This window comes from Triticum urartu, chromosome 6A (assembly GCF_056163025.1).
Source record: "Triticum urartu cultivar PI428250 chromosome 6A, HENAU_Tu73, whole genome shotgun sequence".
Taxonomy (NCBI): Eukaryota; Viridiplantae; Streptophyta; class Magnoliopsida; order Poales; family Poaceae; genus Triticum; species Triticum urartu.
Window position 1 is genome coordinate 114,265,661 of NC_141878.1, and position 14,896 is coordinate 114,280,556.

The following is a 14,896-nucleotide window of genomic DNA, read 5'->3' on the forward strand; positions in this document are numbered from 1 at the left end:
AAGCACGTCGGTTAAGTCATCGATAGTGGCTATGAAGTGGGTGGCGGGTGGGAAGCGAAGTTTCCCATCATCAGCCTCTGGCTGAAACCGAACATAGTTCGGCTATGAGTCCTTCTCCAAGGACAAATTCTTTAAAGAGTTTAGCACATCACCCAAAGGTGAGTGCTGGAAGATGTCTGCGGCGCTAAATTAAAAAATCGATAACCGATCCAGCTCGGTGTCCGCAGGCGTACCCGGTCCGGACTTATAGCCGGAGACGAATCCGGAGTTCCATTGACGCAAATATTGCGGGGTGCCGAGTCCGTGTGCGGCTCCAACGCCGCGGACTCTGTGGCCTCGGATAGCACGATCTGCTCCAGTTCTAAGGTCGTTGCAGCAACAGGGGCCATCTCCTGGATGTGATCCGATGACAGATTTAAGTCATGTTCATCGGGGCGAGGGGGAGCGGTCGCTGTGGTCTCAAATACATTGAAGATCAAGTCTCCACGGATATCCGCGACGTAGTTCAAACTTCCAAATCTGACCTGGTGGCCAGGGGCGTAGCTATCGATCTGCTCCAGATGGCCAAGCGAGTTGGCCCGTAGTACGAAGCCGCCGAACACGAAAATCTGTCCGGGGAGGAAGGTTTCTCCTTGGACAGCATCTCTATAGACGATTGAAGGGGCCATCGAACCTTTCGTCGACGGCATAGTGGAACTCTCAATGAAAGCACCAATGTCGGTGTCAAAACCGGCGGCTCTCGGGTAGGGGGTCCCCAACTGTGCGTCTAGGATCGATGGTAACAGGAGACGGGGAACACGATCTTTACCCAGGTTCGGGCCCTCCCTATGGAGGTAATACCCTACGTCCTGCTTGATTGATCTTGATGAATATGAGTGTTACAAGAGTTGATCTACCACGAGATCGTAATGGCTAAACCCTAGAAGTCTAGCCTATATGACTATGGTAATGAGTATATCCTTTGCAGACTAACCCCTCCGGTTTATATAGACACTAGGGGATCTAGGTTTACATAGAGTCGGTTACATAAGAAGGATTCTTCATAGTCGGTTGCCAAGCTTGCCCTCCACGCCAAGTAGAATCCAATCCGGACACGGGTACGGTCTTCGGCCTTCATGTCTTCACAGCCCATCAGTCCGACCCATGAATAACAGGCCGGACGCCCGAGGACCCCTTAGTCCAGGACTCCCTCATCGGGGGCGACCGCCGGCGGTGGCGGGAGGAGACGGGGGGAGGAGGGAGCCCGCGGGAGAGGAGCTCGAGCTCCGCCTCAGCCACCTCCCGGGGAGGCGACGCGAGGCGAATCTGGACGGGGGAAGGAGGGGGCGGACGGAGAAAGGAGGGGGCGGAAGGGGACGGTGGCGGGGGGCTAGGCCGCCGCCGCCGGCGGCGGGAGGGGAGAAAGGGCTCAAGACATTTACACCACATCACTCCACCATGCCAGCATCTTTCTCCTTCAAATCTCAAGCTAGGAACATGGATCTTCTTCCCTTGATCCCATGCCCTCAATGCGGTCCGAAAGTGCTCAGCGACATATCCACTGGGGTAAAAAGGCCCGACAATCGTTACTACAAGTGCATCCTTTTGGAGAAGTGTCAGATCTTTGAATCCAATCATCTATATGAGTTTTGCTTCAACTATTGCGGGCTCATCATGTTTATGTTTTTTCTCGATTCTCCGCAGTCACGGTAGTGCCACTTCTTTTGAATGGTAGAGCACATACCCTGCTGGAGGCTATTCGAGATCGCCGGCGGCTTGCACCACCTTCACCGGCGTTCGTTCGATCTCATCAACTCGCAACAGGATGGAGGATGTGTTGGCAGACTGTCCAGCAAGATCCACTATGGCGAACAATCCAGGATTGTTCAGCTCGTGGTTGCTAACCGGTTGTGTCTGGTCTTGTCAGCGAGACAGAAAAGAGGGGGGGGGGGCTCGGGCGCCCGCGTTGGCCGTGTGATCTGGACCGGGTGGCCATGATTATACACGCGTGTACCGGTTCGGCATTTTAAGTGCTTTGCCAGCACTGCTGGGCCAGGCTCAGGATTTCCTTTTTCTTCTATTCCTTTTATTTATGTTTTTCCTTTCCATTTCAATTCGTTCGCCACACATGCTCTAAGTTCCTTTAGGAATATTTACAGAAGTTTTAACATTTATTTAGGGCCATATGGTAATTTATTTTCTGATAAATATTCCATAGCCTTGTTTAAAATATTTCAAATCGATTTATGGGTTTCAATTGATGCAAATGGAAGGTTTTCTGCACCAGATATCTCGAGTGCAGGCCTCGAGAACAGCCGACGGCAGAACATCAAGTACATTAGCTGATGTTGTATACAAAATTTCACAAACACAGTCGCTGATGCTGTATTGATAATCAATAAGAGATGGCATAGGCTTGAGTGTATACGTGCTCTGGTCTAACACTTGCAAGATAAGATGATTTGGGTAGCTTAAGTACAAATGTGATATTTTTTCGATAAAGGGCATTCCATTGAATTGAAATATCGAGGTGATACAATCACATCATAAGAAATCCCAGCCTCTGCATAACCAGATGCACACAGCCAACAACTCCACAAGTCCGAAGAAGCAAAAAAGTAGCTAAGGAAAAAAACATAAGCCAGTCTAGGACATGGCAGATCCTATCCGAAGATCACACCACCACCCATGGGGGTAAAAAACCTCCCTAGCCATACACTCCAGTCATGTAGACACCATCATAAAAAGGTCCCTGTCCTCCGGCCTCTGCAAGATAGACCAAGTACGGAGCCATCGCGAGCATGCATGGATAACCTGCATAGAAGATGAAACACTTTTTTTATTAAACACTACATCATTCCTGGTAAGCCACAATGCCCAACATAAGACAGCTGCCTCCACTAGAATGTGTGCAGAAAATTGATTTTGAATACCCCTCAACCAATTGCCGAATATATTCCGTGCACTATGTGGTGGGTAAAGATTTGAAGCTATTTGAACAACAGCCCACACAGACCGAGCAAACTTGCACTCAAAAAATAAGTGTTTAATAGACTCGTCGTGCTGACAAAAGACACATTTTTTGCTCCCTTGCCAGTTGCGCCGTGCCAAATTATCCCTAGTTAATATGACCCCTCTATTAAGAAACCAGAGAAAAATCTTCACTCTTGGAGGTATTTTGAGCTTCCACAATTTTTTGTTGTCAACCGGAGCCTCATTATGAACCAGAGCAACATACATGGATTTGACTAAAAACATGTCATTTTGATGCAACTTCCATTGAAATATGTCCCGTTCATCCAGCAGCTGAATAACCTCCAGACGGTGGAGTAATTCATTCCATGCTGCCAACTGAGGTCCTAGGAGATCCCTACGAAAAGAAATATCCGGGTTTGCCTGTCCCAGCACTTGTTTGATTGTAACAAATTTATGTCTGACAATCCTGTACAAGTTTGGGTATTGCACATTGAGCGGTGTGGTCCCTAGCCAGGTGTCTTCCCAGAATCTGACCTGAGACCCATCCCTGACCGAGAAGATTCCGAATTGGAAAAATAATTCCTTAGCCTTCATCACCCCACTCCAAAAATGTGAATCGCCAGGTTTTCAATAAACTTGAGAAATCGCTTTGGAACCCACGTACTTATTACGAATGATTTCCTGCCACACACCATTCTCAATGGGTAATTTGTACGCCCATTTGCTGAGAAGAGCAATGTTTTTAATCTCAAGGTCCTGGATCCCTAGTTCCCCTTGGCTTTTAGGTCGACATAATACATTCCACCAAGTCAGTCGATATCTTTGGTTTCATTATCACTCTACCAAAAAATCTAGATCTAAAGTAATCTAGTCGCTGAAAAACTCCTTTTGGAAGGTGGAAGAAAGATAAGATGTATAAAACCATGTTGCTGAGGACAGAATTGATCAAAATTAATCGACCCCCATAGGACAAGAGTTTGGCCTTCCAACTGGCAAGGCGTTTCTCTAGTCTCTCTTCCACATGCTTCCACTCGGCTATAGTTAATCGCCGATAGTGAATAAGAATTCCCAGATAATGAATTGGGAACTGCCCAAGCTGGCAACCAAAAATTTTAGCATACTCATGTGCAAATTCTACGGCCTCGCCAAAACAGAAAAGTTCACTCTTATAAAAATTAATTTTTAGACTCGAAAGTTCCTCAAAAGCACATAATAGTAATTTGAGGTTTCTTGCATGTTCTAAATCATGATCCAAGAACAGGATCGTATCATCCACATATTGTAGAATGGAGAGGCCATCTTCTACCAAATGTGGAATTACCCCACTGACTTACCATCTTAGCCCTTTCAACAAGGATAACTAACATATCAGCCATTATATTAAATAAAATAGGGGATGTGGGGTCCCCTTGGCGGAGCCCCTTTTTTGTTTGAAAGTAATTGCCCACATCATCATTAACCTTAATGGCCACACTACCTCCAGACACAAAACTTTCTACCCATCGACACCATTTTTGCGAGAACCCCTTCATGCGTAATGTTTGCAATAGAAAGGGCCATTTAACTTTATCGTAGGCTTTTTCGAAGTCAATTTTAAATATGACTCCATTCAACTTTTTATGGTGAAGCTCATATATAGTTTCATGCAGTACAACAACTCCATCTAGTATATTGCGTCCTTGCATAAATGTTGTTTGAGTGGGTTTGACAACATGGTCAGCCACCCCATTCAATCGATTAGTCGCTACCTTTGTAAAGATTTTAAAACTAACATTTAGTAGGCAAATCGGTCTATATTGTTGGATCCGACTAGCATCCCTAGTCTTGGGTAGAAGGATGATTTCCCCAAAGTTTAACGAGAAATGTCAAGTTCCTCGGCATGCAGTTCATTAAACAGCTGAATCAGGTCCGACTTAATTATATCCCAAAAACATTGATAAAACTCCGCCAGAAACCCATCCGGTCCCGGAGCCTTGTTATGTTCCATCTGGAACACGGCGGTTCGAATTTCCTCCTTGGAGAACGGAGAGGTTAGGAATTCGTTTTCCGCAGTAGAAACTAGAGGGATGTCATGCATGATAGACTCATCCATCGTAAGAGTTGTATCAGCTGACGGTCCAAAAAGTTTTTTGTAATACTTAGTAATACAATCTCTGAGTGGTGCCTCCCCTCGATATGACCCTCCTCTTGATCTAGAGCGAAGATACGTTTCTTTCTATGTCTGCCGTTGGCCAGTGTTTGAAAGTATTTCGTATTATCATCTCCCAGGACGAAGGAGTCTGCCTTACAACATTGGTACCATTTTATTTCCTCCTCATGTAATAGGCGAGCTAGCTGAGCATTGAGCTGACTTTTCTGCTCAATCTCTACGTCAAAAAGAGACCTCACCTCCACTATTTTATCCAGAGTCTCAATTAAGGTCGACAGCCGCAACTTCTCTTTCTTTTAAATGCCAGTGGTGTGCTTGGCCCATCCACGAAGGAAGCGACGCAAAGCGCGTATGCGATTATTCCATCGTTGGATTGGCGTGTTGCCACGAGGTGGACGCGCCCACACTTTCTTAACCAGATCATGAAAACCCTCTCGAGTGAGCCAACCCAGTTCAAATTTAAACGGATGTTGATTAGCCCTTGGAGCTCCCTGGCCAAAATCGGTTAGCAATGGAGCGTGATCCGATAAGGCCTCAATTCTTTCTAGCGCTCGTACCGAGGCTAAGGGATATTTATATTCCCAGTCGGTTGTAACTAGAACCCGGTCAAGTTTTTCAAAGGTTAGATTTGCACGGTTATTGGGCCGGGTATACCGACGACCAGACATTGTGAGTTCCCTCAAATCAAGGATATCAATAACCGCATTGAAAAGAAACGGCCATCTAGAATCAAACCGATCATTGTTTTTTTCCTGCTGATATCTCAGAATATTGAAATCCCCCAGTTAACATGGGATGTGGATTTTCTCGGCAGGTGTTGACCAGTTCTTTAAGAAAAGCTAACTTGAACTCCTCCTAAGCAGCGCCATATAAGGCCACCAAGCTCCACAAGAAATTGTCAGACTTATTACATAGGTGGAATTTGATATGATATTTCCCCTTTGACGTGGACAAAAGTTTCAAATAAGTGGAGTGAATGCCTAGCAATATACCCCCTGACCTCCCAGACGGTGGTAGAATGTGCCATTCATAATCGTAACCAGATGAAAAGTGGTCAAGATCACGTGTTGGAAAGTCCCTTTTGCCACACTCAGTGATGGCCACAAAATCTAAAGCATGGTCCTTTACACAATTGGCAATGTGTTTATGTTTAGTCAAGTCATCAAAACCTCTGCTATTTCAAAACATTCCTTTCATGATGAACCAATTTTTTGTTTAGAGACCTTTGCTTTTTTTAGTTGGGCGTCCCTTTTTATTTGCTGAATTGGACTTGTTCTTTCGTACCGATGCGACAAGCTCACATAGCAAAGTGTCACACACAGTATCATCCAAGTCAACCTCAGTTGTAAATACAAATGTGATATGCCCTAAATAAAAAGTACAAATGTGATATGTTTAATTGCATCCGGTTAGCACATACACTAGTTAGCTGTACATATTCTTCAATTCTGAGATACTAGCTAACAAACACCTAAAATTTATGATATCTTTAGTCAGAACTTCAACTTTTCATTGCAAGCAATACTTGCAATAAATTGATTGATCCAATCCAAACAAAGGCCACTAACTTCTGGTACAGTCTCCATGCAGAAAGGAACTTCATAAATGTTGTAACATTATATAGGTTGCTGCCAAACCAGGTTATGTGTGCAACGATCACACAAGAGAGCAGCATAATGGTTTATGAAAGTGCAGTTGCTGATGACAATGACAATCAGGTGAGCAACATATATCTGAGAACATCAGCGGGACAAAATATGCGTGCAGGACAACTCAGTTTGGGGATATCTCAAAAATATGTATTGAGGTTTAGCATAATAGCAGAGTTAAACCGAATAATGTTGTAGGAGCAATATTCTCCAACGAGATGACAAAAGTTGCTGATCTGCACTACAGATAGATAAAAGCAACGCATAATTAAGAATTATACAGAACGCTGCATAATTAAGAAAGGATCACAGGAAACAATCTTTCATGAGCGGTTTCAAGGCATCTCCAGGTAGTCCCCCGGAAGTTCGTAGCTGCAGACTGGGCACAGACGGTTAACACTGAGCACCCTGAAGATACAGCGCTGATGGAAAGAGTGGGCGCATGGCATCGCCCTCAGCTTGTCCCCCCTCCTCGAAATCATCATGGCAAACATGGCAGTAGGTCTCCCTCGTATCACCCACCCTTGGAGTGGCCAGGAGCGCGATTGCGCTGGTCGCTGCGGGGACAAGTTCGCGCATCTCGCGCTCGAGCGCCTCAAGCTCCAAAAGTCCAGCAAGTCCAGCCTCATACTCCTCCATCATTTTTCTGCGCCCGTTCTCCAGATCATCGCAAGATCCAGACTTGAGGCCTGTGCGCGGAGGCTCCATTTGATTTGCTGGAGTGGAGGTGGGAACGAACAAAGCTAGCAGCGATCTGCAGACGAGTCGATTGGGGATGGATGAGGATAGAGAGAAACGGGGATATATATACATACAGGCGGGGGAGATCCGGCGACGAGTTCCTTACCTTAATCGTTGAAAGGCCGCTCCGGAATCGAATTCGACCACGAATCGAAGGAAAAGGGGAGATCTACTCGGAGTTGGTACCACCGGCGGAGACGCCCGGGTGGGGATTCGCCGCCCTTTTCGTCTAGGTTAGATATCACTGTTAAAAGTACATTCTGTGTCTATACAAGGCCACTAATAATAATAAAGGCAAAAATAAAAAAAAAAGGCACAAATAACAGGCAGTTCCGTCTTTTTCTCTCAAGCAGGTGACTAAAAGCCCTAGCCGCCCCCATGAGAGTCTCTCTTCCTCGTTCCTCTGGCGGCTCCCCTCCGCCGGCGACCTCGGTCGTCATGTGTGGATTGTGTAGCATTAGGTTAGACCCTAGTAGGTTAGGTTTTTTTGGCTGTTCATCGTCTTTGTTTCGGCAGCAGCAATGGCGACGCTGATTAAAAAGGATTTAGATATGTCCCCAATGAGGCAATCGGTCCTATAGTTGGGGACGGATTTGGAAATCAGTTTGTTCAAGTAAGGATGGTGTGGCGGCGGCGGCATCCTCCTGATGGACATGTGTCCTCGGGCTCCGCCGTTGCGATGGTGTTTGCTCCAACGTTGTGCGAAACTTGGAAAGTAGTTCAGGAGCGGATGTACATTGTGGTCTGCATTGACGACATCTGGAAGACGGAACGTGTGCTGGGTTCCTGGTTGATGGATGATAGGTATGGTTTCCTCCTTCGGCGTCGTAGTCGTGCTGGGGTGCCAGATCTAGAGTTTGATGGCGTGTCCGGGGCGTTGCTCCGATCTGATTCGTTCAACGGCGATGACTTTGCTTTTGGTGAGCCACCTTAGAGGTCCGCAAAGCTGCATATCAGCGATGGAGCCGCGTAGAGCTCGGGTGAAGAGGTGATTTGTTTTTTTTTCCTTCAATGGCTGTTGTGGTGGTGCCAGAGGCAGGTGACGGGCGTTGGTGTAAAACTGAGACGTCCTGCTGTTTTTTTAGTTTTGTCATGTCGGTCATTACATTAGTTGTACTTTGATTTTTATGATATCAATGAGACACGTATTACCATGCAAAAAAATCAAGGTAAAAATTAATGACGTTTTTTCGTACTATCAACTTGTTTAACACTTGCATGCATGTAGTCATAATAATACTATGCTACTTCTTTCCCATTCTCTCCTTACATGCATGCAAGTGTATTAATGATTTCGGTTAATGGAAAAAAATTAACTTGCCAAGCAGTCATTAAATTTTACCTTGCTACCTGTAATATAAGTTTATGGCTTTGTATAAGGAATGGAGAAAGTATTTAACCAGTTTTAACTAGCCTCCAACGCCGGTGTCTCACGATCCCTGGAGTCTTTGTGCGCCTGAAGACTCCTAGAGTTTCATCGAACCCTTTGCAACCATCAACTTCGCTAGAGCAAGCTTGTCGAAGAGAAGCCCCAATTCACCTTCGTTGGAGCCCTTCGGCCAACCTCGCCGTTGGCGAGTTCGTCCACTCCATGGATCCTCGCGAGTACCCACGGCGTTGCCTCGACCTGATCTTCCCCATGTGCCAAGCTCGTCGAGAGGTGCAGCCGTTCGTCAGCAAATCGACGCCAGTGAGGCTCCTCTGTTCTGCCGCGGGTGAGGAGGACGCGGCGACTGGTCAAAGCTGATCAGTGGGCCCGTGGGTCCCGCTGTCAGTGACCCCCACATCACCACACACTGACTTAAGTGGAAGTGTATTCCACAAAGTACGTGTTCCCTTCTGGTTAGCGTATTTCCTTCAAACTTTTTTATTTTATAAACTTTAATTAAAATCAGATTTTGACCTTACTTTGACTACCTCCAACTTTTAAAGCACAACTCCAAATGAATTGATTATTTTTCTGTCATTCTTTATTTTCCATCTAATTTATTTTAGTATTTATTTCAAAATTTTCCAAACAACTTTTTTTACTGTTTTCAAATTATGTGGTAATTGCATTATTTTGAAACTAGGAAAAATGGAGGGAAGATGATTTTTTTTTCAAAGTTATGGGGTATACCCTACCCTACTTCTTTACCTAATAATAAAGCAGCTAATACTTTTGGTCGTCCGTCACAAAAATTGCCCCCAAAATTACCATAAATTACCCACTATGACATCCATAAGTGAAGGAAAACGATTGGTTTTATATTTCAAAATCGTCTATGGGTTCTGTTCTTATATATGCGTACACTTACGTAACATTGGCATGTAGGCAGCCCAATGGCTAAGAGCGTCAGTCTACCTCACGGGAGGGTAGGGTTCGATTCCTGGTTCCAATCCCTTTTAACTCTATTATAGCAAGCGCGCATCCTTCTCCCGCACGCGGTGATGGGCCAGCCCATGTGCAGGTCGTGGCGCCCCCTATTTTCTATTTTGCTTTTTTGCTTTTTCATTTCTGTTTTTGTGTTTCCTTCTTTAAATTAATTTGGGATTTACAAAAGAACCAAGTTTCAAAAGGTTGCAAGTTTTAAAAATATATTCAAAACGGATAAACTATTTTTGAATTCAAAAAACATTTGGAAAATCATAAAATGTTTATGATTTCAAAAAATTGTCCGCATATTATGAAGCAATTCACGATTTCAAAATTGTTCATGAAATGAAAAATATTCATGATTTATAGCAAGCGCGCATCCTTCTCCCGCACGCGGTGATGGGCCAGCCCATGTGCAGGTCGTGGCGCCCCCTATTTTCTATTTTGCTTTTTTGCTTTTTCATTTCTGTTTTTGTGTTTCCTTCTTTAAATTAATTTGGGATTTACAAAAGAACCAAGTTTCAAAAGGTTGCAAGTTTTAAAAATATATTCAAAACGGATAAACTATTTTTGAATTCAAAAAACATTTGGAAAATCATAAAATGTTTATGATTTCAAAAAATTGTCCGCATATTATGAAGCAATTCACGATTTCAAAATTGTTCATGAAATGAAAAATATTCATGATTTATAGCAAGCGCGCATCCTTCTCCCGCATGCGGCGACGGGCCAGCCCATGTGTAGGTCGTGGCGCCCCCTGTTTTCTATTTTGCTTTTTTGCTTTTTCATTTCTGTTTTTGTGTTTCCTTCTTTAAATTAATTTGGGATTTACAAAAGAACCAAGTTTCAAAAGGTTGCAAGTTTTAAAAATATATTCAAAACTGATAAACTATTTTTGAATTCAAAAAACATTTGGAAAATCATAAAATGTTCAGGATTTCAAAAAATTGTCCGCATATTATAAAGCAATTCACGATTTCAAAAATGTTCATGAAATGAAAAATATTCATGATTTTTTAAAGTCCAGTATTCAAAACATATTTAGGAATTTGAAAAAAATGTACATGAAATTTTAGAAATTTGAAAATAGATCTGCAAATAATGAACAAAATGAACGGTCACTTACGTAGAGGTTTTATTAGGGGATCTATAAAGGTTGTTTTATTATTTTATTAAGTAGTTGTTGTAAGCTATATAAAAAGGACTAAATGTCTATTTGCATCTATACACATTTATGTTTATTTTGGTACCACAATACTGGTCATGGTAAACACCGCTACTAGGTCAAGGTGAGGCACATCATTCATCAGTCTAGCTTAGGCAGGGTTCATCAACACAGTTTGCTCAGCCAAATAATATTTGTTGTGGCGCCTTAGGAAATCAAATTGTGATGAGACCATGACATTTTTAGTTTTTGAAATGACTTTTTAATAGTCACTTATCTCATCATGACATCACTCAAACATAGTTTGTGAAGATGACATTTTAAAATTCCTTATCTCATCCTGGTATTTGATTCAAACTTTTTTTAATATCTACTACACCTGCATAATCCGATAGTTTTTCTCCCGTTGCAACACACAGGCATATTTGCTAGTCATGCCCAAGGCAAGCATTTTTGAACACTTCATATGATGATTGCTTGCTAGAATATTTGAAACATGTTATGTTACCTCATATGAAATTGCATATAGATGATCATGCATATATGGTTCCTTGTCAATATTTGATTTCACCTAAACATGAAGCATTTGTGCCACATATTCCTATGCATGTTTTGACTAACCTGCAGGAGAGGATCTGTCACTAGTGAAAATGATTATGAGACAGGAATCTCGTTGTGACAAGAATAATCAGTGAGGGCATGTTGGGACATGTCAGGTGGTGACCCTGTTGGGTACCACCAAGGATATATATTGTGCTAACCCAATGTTGGATCGTGGGTTTTTCTCTGGAGCATGCACATCTTTATAATTGAAGTCATTCCTGGAGGTAACCATTCTAGCGGTTTGACTACTCCCTAGCTGGATTTCGATGATGTGAGATCCCGAATCCCACTCTTGTTGTGGGGAAAAACAACAAAAGCTTGCAAACACTTTCACACCACCTTCATCTATGTTGATGAGAGAGAGAGAGGGGGCGGGGGCAGTTTGGTTCGCTTCCACGAAACTAGCCTGAGTCAAGTCCGATTTTGGAGGCCTGAGGCTGAGATCTGTGCCTAGCAAAGGAGCTACCTGATAGGCCTCCATCCAAACGACCCTTGGATGTAGGGTTATCCAACCGTCGATGTCGTTGCCCGTGTGCACCAATACCATATTGTCGCAACACCACTATACCTCCAACCGCCTTCGCCCATATCATTATCATTTGCCATCGTGCCAGTGTTGCTCGTCGTTGCTGCGAGCAGATCAACCCTGGTGGTGCCATCTTCACCCAGGGCCGTCACCTCGATTTCCGGCATCCTCCAAGAGGGAGCAACAAGGGCCTCTCCGCCATCTTCAGTGGTGCCATCTCTACCTATATGTAGTGATAAGGCTCCTCTTTTATTCATTGTTTTTATATAGCGTTTTCCCCTTCGACAGTTTCTACAGTTCTCCTCGGCCGCGCCGTCGTGTCCTCCGCTAACGCCGCCGGTTTCCCCCTTTGTTTCCACGGACGCCGCGTGGCCTTCTCCCGTGTCAGAGCTACGAGAGGGCGCGTTGCTTCTTCGGCGCTGGCCATCTCCTTAACCAGAGATACCCGAGGGTGCCTCGCCTCTTCGTCCTCACCTGCAAACCCCATGGGCGGGGAGAAGATGTGAATCACGTTGTGTAAGGTTCCTACTACCTCCATGAACGAGATCTAGGTTTGAATATGGTTTAGCTGTCTTCCCAACCACCCACACAGCAATTCGAATTACAGATCACGCACACACGCTCGAGCCTGGCCGAGGCCACCCGTTCCTTCCCGTCCTCATCAGATGACGATGGGGGGATTTAAACTCTCTCTACCATTACACCCTCTTAGCGGGCCCAGTCTGGGCTTGCAAGCCACTGGGGAACCCTTTTTTCTATGGATGGGTCGGCCTGTCGGCCCATGACTTGAGCTGCTCGCCCCCCGCGTCTCTCCTCGATCAGCTTCATCTTCAGTGTTGACGATCGGGCTGCTGACATCCCCCCGTTCTTGAAACACGGCTTGTCCCCAAGCCGGTGCTCACGGAAATAACCGGTGTAAGGCATCTTTGTCTTCCCAAGTTGGCTCCGTTTGTGGATCACCACTCCATTCCACCAAGATCTGAGCAATGGACCGATTGTTCTTGCGCCACATACGTTGTTGCAATACTCGAACAGGGACTCGCAGTGCATGTTCAGGAGGAGGGAGTTCTTTCTGAACCATATACTTTGGAGAGATAAACTGCTTCAATTGTGAGACATGGAACACTGGGTGTACCTTGCTGTCTTGAGGGAGATCCAGACGATATGCCACTTCACCAATACGTTCCAACACTGGAAATGGCCCAAAGTAACGAAAGTATAACTTCTGGTTAGTCTTGGAAGCCACTGACTGCTGTACATATGGTTGAAGTTTCAGAAAGACCATATCACCAGCAGCAAACACTCTGTCAGTTCTTTTCTTATCAGCTTGCATCTTCATTCTCTGCTGAGTTCGCAACAAGTGTTGCCTGACAGAAGCTTGTACCACAGCCCTGGAATCCAACCCTTGCTGGACATCCTGTGGATCTATAGTGTCTTGAGCTATAACACCAAAGTACCTAGGTTCTTGGCCATACAGAGCTGCAAATGGAGATTTTCCCAAGGAGGAGTGCCAATTTGTATTGTACCAGAATTCACAAAGAGATAACCACTTGCTCCATTTCTTGGGATGAGTAGAAATAAAACACCCAAGATAGCATTCAATTTGTTGGTTCACTCTCTCAGTTTGACCATCTATTTTTGGGTGGTAGGCAGTGCTCATATTAAGAGTTACTCCAGTCCTTTTTGTGAGGATTTGCCAAAACTGACTGGTAAAAACAAGATCTCTATCTGACACAACAAACAGAGGCATGCCATGCAACTTGTAGATGTTATCCAGGAAAAGCTCAGCAATCTTGGGAACATTGTAAGGATGTTTGACTGGAATAAAGTGGCCATACTTAGTGAACTTATCAGTGACCACCATTATGCAATCAAAATGATCAGAAGGAGGGAGGCCAGATATAAAATCCATGGTAACTGTTTCCCAGGCCTTGCTTGGAACAGGTAGGGGGGATAAAAGACCAGGATAGTTGATTTGCTCAGGCTTAGCTTTCTGGCAAATTACACAAGATTGCACAAACTCCTTAATAAAAGCTTTCATTCCATACCATTTGAACAGGGCATGAATTCTTTTGTAAGTCACAGGGAAACCAGAGTGCCCACCAACTGGAGTAGCATGAAAAGCATTGCAAATCTTGGCTTGCAGTTGTACATCATTGCCAATCCATATGCAGTTTTTGTACCTGATTAATCCATTAACTAAGGTATAGGAAGGCTGGGCTGCTGGATCCATAGCCTTTTGTTGCACAAACTCTTGAGCTTTAGAATCTTGTTGATAGATGTCCACAATTTCCTACAACCAAAAGGGCTAATAAGAAGATATGGACATAACTTGAGAGGGTGGGTGAGGTCTCCTGGACAAAGCATCTGCAGCAGAGTTATCAGTGCCCTTCTTGTACATGATCTTATAGTTGAGACCAAGGAGTTTGGTGAAAACCTTCTGCTGCCAGGGTGTATGCAACCTTTGATCAGACAAGTGAGTCAAGCTTTTCTGATCTGTTTTGATCACAAACTCTTGAAACTGCAAATAAGGCCTCCACTGTTCCACTACCAGAAGAATAGCCATATATTCCTTTTCATAAACAGATAGTCCTCTGTTCTTTGGACCTAATGCTCTACTGACAAATGCAAGAGGATGCCCTTTTTGCATAAGTACTGCTCCTATACCAGTATCACAAGCATCAGTCTCCAGTACAAATGGTAAGGAGAAGTCAGGGAGGGCCAGGAAAGGTGCTTGTTGAAAGGATCGATA

General features: G+C 44.3%; 1 long non-coding RNA gene across 1 annotated transcript; it reads right to left on the bottom strand.

Annotated features, from left to right (window-relative positions):
• Positions 1-6,881: 6,881 nt before the first annotated feature.
• On the bottom strand, positions 6,882-7,825 carry LOC125513521 (uncharacterized). The gene is made up of 2 exons (XR_007285969.2): positions 7,601-7,825; positions 6,882-7,507 (listed from the first exon to the last, which is right to left on the bottom strand). It is a non-coding gene; the product is annotated as an uncharacterized LOC125513521 (long non-coding RNA).
• Between the last annotated feature and the right edge of the window lie 7,071 nt (positions 7,826-14,896).